We start from the raw sequence: 6,336 nt of genomic DNA, 5'->3' as shown, positions 1-6,336 counted from the left end.
TTGGGATGTTACAAAATGTATTCTTAGGTATTTAAAGGGAACTTGTGATCATGGCATCTATTTTGGTCCCACCAACGGGTTCAATAACTGTGTTTTTTGATGTTGATTAGCGAACTAGTGTTGAAGACAGAAGGTCAACTTCAATTTATGTGGTTTTTTTGGGAAATAATCCTATTTCATGGAGTTTGAAAAAGTAATCAATTGTTTCTCTATCGACAATTGAGGAAAAATAGATGATTGTGGCTAGTATCGTGTCTAAAGCCATGTGGATTCGAGCTTTATTGGAAGATTTAGTGTTCATTTGTCTCATGTGCCAGTCATCTGGTGTGACAATGTAAACTTTGTATGAGAAACAGTTGTTTGCTAAATTTAGCAAGTGAAAGTTCTGACTCCAAGAAGTTGGATTTTTGGGACACGTTGTATGAGTAGATGGTATTAGAGTTGATCGGAGTAAAATATTAGTTGTAGTAGGCTGAAAACCTTCAAGAAATATTTCTGAAATCAGAAGTTTTCTGGGTTTAGCCGAGTATTATCGGAGATTTGTTAAAGTGTTTTTGATGTTTGCCACGCCATTGATGAAGCTACTCTAGAAAAGTGTCAAGTTTGATGGTTCAAAAAGTGTCAGCAAAGTTTTGATCAGTTGAATGTGATGTTGATCGAAGCCCCTTTTTAGTGCAGTCAAAGTCCAGTAAAGAATTTGTGATTTATAATGATGCTTCATTAAATAGTTTAGGTTATGTTTTGATGCAAGAAGGCAATGTGGTAGCTTATGCATCCTGACAGTTAAAACCATACGAGAAAAATTACCTAACTCATAATTTAGAGCTTGCAGCTATTATGCTTGCATTAAAATTCTGGCAACACTATTTGTATAGAGAAAGATTTCATATCTTCACAAATCACAAAAGCCTGAAGTACATGATGTCGCAAAAAGAATTGAATTTGAGACACTATATGGCTAGAGCTGTTAAAAGATTATGATTTGATCGTCAATTATCATTCGAGAATAGATTGAGTTGACACCTGATTTAGAATTTCACATTAATTCTGATGGTAAATTGTATTTTTGAATCAAAATATGTGTTCTAAGGAATTCTAATGTTATTTAGAAGATTTTACAAGAAGCTCACAGTAGCAATTTTTCGATACACCCTGGTAGTAACAAAATGTACTGTGATTTGAAATAGATATACTAGTGGCTAGGTATGAAACAAGAGATTTCATAGTTTGTATCGAAATGTTTGATTTATTAGTAAGTCAAAGCCAAGCATCCAGTACCTTCTGGACTATTATAGGTTGTGATGATTCCGAGTGGAAATAGAAACGAGTTACGATGAATTTTGTATCAGGATTGCCTTTGTCTCTGTAGAAGAAAGATGTTATCTGGTTATTGTGGATTTTTTGACTAAATCCGCACATTTCATTCCAGTACGTACGGATTACTCACTTGAGAAGTAGGTAGAATTGTACATTTTTGAGATTGTCGGGCTGCATGGTGCGCCAGTGTCTATTATCACTAATAGAGATCCACGGTTCACTTCCCTATTTTGGAGTAAATTACATGAAGCTCTAGGTACTCGATTGCATGACAGTACAACAATTCATCCATAGATTGATGGTCTGTCTAAGCAAGTGATACAGGTACTCAAAGATATGCTCTGTTGTTGTATTTTAATGTTTGAGGGTAGCTGGGAGAAATTTCTTCCATTGGTTGAATTTGCGTATAATAACAGCTATCAAACGAGTATAAAAATGGCACTGTACGAAGCTTTGTATGGTCGAAAATGTATGACTCCATTGTACTAGATCGAATTGTGTGAGAAAAAGTTATTTGGTGTTGATTTGATTTGGGAAACTCTAGAAAGGTCAAAATAAGACATTATAGTTTAAAAGCTGTTGCTAATCGTCAGAAATCATATGCGAATTTGAAAGGAAAAGACATTGAATTTCAAGTTGGCGATAGAGTGTTTTTAAAAGTATCACCTTGGAGAAAATTTCTCCGTTTTGGTCGAAAAGGAAAGCTTAGTCCACGATTCATCGGGTTGTATGAGATCATCGAGAGGATTGGACCAGTGACTTATTGTTTGGCTTTACCATTTGAGTTAGAGAAAATACATAATGTTTTTTATTTGTCGATGTTACAGAAGTATCAATTAGGCCCTTTACACGTGATTTCACCTATTGATGTTAAGATTTAGCCAGATATCTCATACAATGAAGAACCAATTAGAATTTTAGCTTGGGAAGTCGAAGAGTTAAGGAATAAACGTATAACTTTAGTTAAGGTTCTCTGGCAACATCATGGAGTCAAGGAAGCTACATAGGAACTAGAAGAAGATATGAAAGTGCAATACCCAAACCTATTTTCTGGTAAGCTTTTCGGGGATGAAAATTCCTTTAAGGGGAGTGTAACACTCCTAACTCGTGACCGTCGCCGGTGTCGGACACGAGGGGTTAACGGCCAAATCCCCTTAAGGTACCAACCAATTTGACATTTCCAGTCAGGCTGGAAAACTGCGTCACCGTCGCCTTAAAAATCATATCTCGAGTTTCAAAACTCGGAAACTGGTTTCGTAAATTTTCCCTGAATTTAGACTCACATACCCATCCATGGATTTATTTCTAGAATTTTTTGGTCGGGCCAATTGGTACAGTTTATTAGTTAAAGTCACCCATGTTACAGGGATCGACTGCTCTGACCCTCGCGCGTTACAACTTGAATATCTCTCTGTACAGGGCTTTAATACTGGTTTCGTTTATTTCTAATGAAACTAGACTCAAAATGGAATCTGTACATATAAGGCATGACTCCTAATTCTTTCTGGATAATTTATGGAAAATTTTCAAAGTCGCGACAGGGGACCCAGAAACCGTTCTGGCCCTGTCTCACGAGAACTTTAATATTTCTCAGTATACTGCTCATATGGTCGTTTCGTTTCATCCATATAAAAATAGATTCACTAAGGTTCAATTTCATAATTTACTCACTATTTAATTCTACTTCTACTATTTTTAGTGATTTTTCAATCTCATCTCACTGCTGCTGTCCGCAACAGTTACTGCATGAACTATGCCAATTTCATGAATCTTTCCTTGGCCTTAATCATCCATCATACATGACACAAATTATGGCCACCTTATCAAAATTAGAGTTTCTAAGACTCGTGGCTATAGGTTCTAGCATCCCACTCGACGACTACATAGGCCATTTTCACATGGCTTAAAGTTTACAACCCACAATTCGACAAAATATAATAGCCTATACATGCCAAATGTTCTTCAACAACGAAAACAATACCACAAGATTTCAGCCGGTGTGATGACTTCAACGACAGTCCGATCACGCAAACAATAAGAGTCCGAGAGACCTAAAATGGGTGACAAGAAAACACCGAGTGAGTTTATAACTCGAGAAGTCATAAGCATTCATCAATCCACCGATAAAGTTACTACAACATGTACAACAAACGAGGCTAGGTATTCATCCATATCGAATCTATACCATAATACCTCGGACCTTTCGGTCCAATCTCGCACCAAGTCATACATCCCCATTTCATATTCTACACAACAAGATAATCGAAGCATTTTTACACATTAACTCATTTTCCAGCACAACCATGCAATTTCAATCATCACATAGATTTAAGGCTTACAGATTCAACCCCAAGCATGAACGTATTTTCTATTCGTCATGGGCTCGAGGTACTTACCCGATCCGCTGTCCATACTCAATTCAATGGAGACACACCTCCATATATATATAGAGTACGCACACACAGTGCTTACTACTCGATTTCGCACACTTAGTGCCACGAAATTTAAGCCCACACACAAGTGCCATACCCTTCGAGCTCGCACACCCAAGGTCAGTATTTTTTCAGCTTGCACACATAGTGTCATATTTTTCCAGCACGCACACTTAGTGCCATATATTTCCAGCACGCACACTTAGTGCCAATCTCGTCACCATACACACGTATTGCCAGACACATAGTGCCGAAAGTAAACTTTCTACACATTCCACTATTTCTTTTACATTCAACAATTATCCTCACTCCATATACATACAATTTCATTTATACATATATAGCATTCCATTAAATACAATTGCATAGATTTTCCAATCATTTAAGCAATATCAAACATATGTGCTTAATGACTTACCTTGTTTGGGGTAGAACGGTTCCAAATCGGCTACTCGTTTGCTTTCTCCTTTCCTTTATCCAATCTAGTTCCCTTTGCTCTTGAGCTAAATCAAACAAATTTACTTCTCAATCAAACACACACATACGGCAACCATATACATTTGAAACCAATTCATTCAGTATCATTTGTCCATACATTAGCTTTTAACACATTCGCCACTAGGGCAACCTATTTAACTTTTAAGATTCATTTCTAATTTTAGTTAAACGATGCGAATGCCATTAACTACTAATGCCACACACACATATGCATAAAATTAACCCATACATGACCTATAGCTCATTCGGTCATTCATCTTTCAAGCCTATCAAGCTTCATATCATGCTTCCTTGGCGAATATACATATAACCACAATTTAGCATTTTATTCATTTCATGATACATTCGCCTAGGCATAATTTCATTGAGAGTCCTATTAGCCACTTCACCCTTCAATTATATCATCTACTTAACATTTCTTAAGATTACCATCTTAATGCCCATTATAACCACTCTCATAATCTAAATCTAAAATCGGCAACACCCACCTTTTAGCTATCTTAGCGAATACTTCTCAACACTTAGATTAAAGTATGCACCTTAACTTAATACAACTTTCATTATCCCATGTAGCCGAATGTACCAAGCATTTATCATTTGCACATAGATTCTATAGCATGGCCGAATACTCATGCACATACACATAACAACAAGAACTCAAGGATCTAAAATCTCCTTTTATTAAACATTCATCTCACTTCTCTTCATTCTTCATCACAACAACATTTAAACAACCAACCAAAAAGACAACCTCCATGGCGAACTTCATCTCCATCAAATAGCAAAGAAATCTAAGCCATGGGCTAGGTAGGTTTCAAACTAACAACTAAAACATGCATGAATCTTAAGGAATGACATCAAACATACCTCACTCTAGTTGCAAGTATGGCCAAGCTTCTCCAAACCCCCTCTCTCTCACTCACGGCAATTGAAAGAAATTTGAGGAAGGATGAGCACTTTTTTTGTTTTTCTTGTTCAATTCACGGCAAATGGGGAAAGGCATCCACACACACTTTTTTTTTATTTCTTTTATTATTTTCATTTCTTTATTCTTTCTACATAATCCACTAATTAAACATGTTGGCAACATGTTTCCACTCATAACATGGCCGGCCATCATGCTTCATTTTGGCTAATTTGACATGCAAGGACAACACTTTCCCACATGTATTAATAGGCCACCTTACATTTGCCTAGCACATTTCTAAATTTTTCTCACATAAGTCCTATTTGATAAAAATTCACTTACAATTAATAAAATCCAACCATGAAATTTTCACACATGCATATATGCATATAATGATCATCAATTATGATGGTTAATTATTATTATGACTCGGTTTAGTGGTCCCGAAACCACTTTCCGACTAGGGTCAATTTAGGGATGTCACAGGGAGAATTGTAATAACCTGTTTTTAGTGGTGTCAGAAATAGTGGTTTTGGGACCATAATTCTGGCGAGTGAGTTATTATTTTAATATTTATTTAATGTCTATGAGATTATTTTAGAGTCATATTAAAGTTTCGTTAAGAAAATTTGAAGTTTAAATGGTTAATTAGGTGAAAAGGACTAAATCATTTTTAATGATTTCTTCATTGGTTTGGCCGAATTCACCATTGTTGAAGGGGAAAGCTTTGGTTTTGATTTCTTCATGCATGGTAGGTTTTCAAGCCCTGTTTTTAATGATTTTTATGTTTTTTGAGTTCATTTTAGCTTAGTCTAGCTAGCCCGGGGGATAATTTGCAAAATTGTTAAAGGTTGAGGGACTTTCTATGGTTGTTTTTGATTAGGTTTTGAATTTATTTGATAGATTATTAATCTTGATTGTAAAATAAACATGTTTTGTTAAGTGATTTTTGATGAAATTACAGTTAGGAATTTATTTGTGAAAGTAGTAAAATTTCATGGTAAAATTAGGAAATAATGATTTAAGTGGGTTGGTATGAGTCCTTATAAAATTCGGCTAGCTACTATGGAGGATTAAAATGGTTAAATTTCAAATTTTGAGCTTAAGGACTAAATAGTGAAAAGTTAAAATGTTAGCAGTAATTTCATAAATTTGCATAAATGTGAATTATGGATTAAATTG

The sequence above is a fragment of the Gossypium arboreum genome, chromosome 6 (genome assembly GCF_025698485.1).
Source record: "Gossypium arboreum isolate Shixiya-1 chromosome 6, ASM2569848v2, whole genome shotgun sequence".
Taxonomy (NCBI): Eukaryota; Viridiplantae; Streptophyta; class Magnoliopsida; order Malvales; family Malvaceae; genus Gossypium; species Gossypium arboreum.
The sequence above is the reverse complement of the archived record's forward strand: the minus strand, read 5'-3'. Positions refer to the sequence as shown.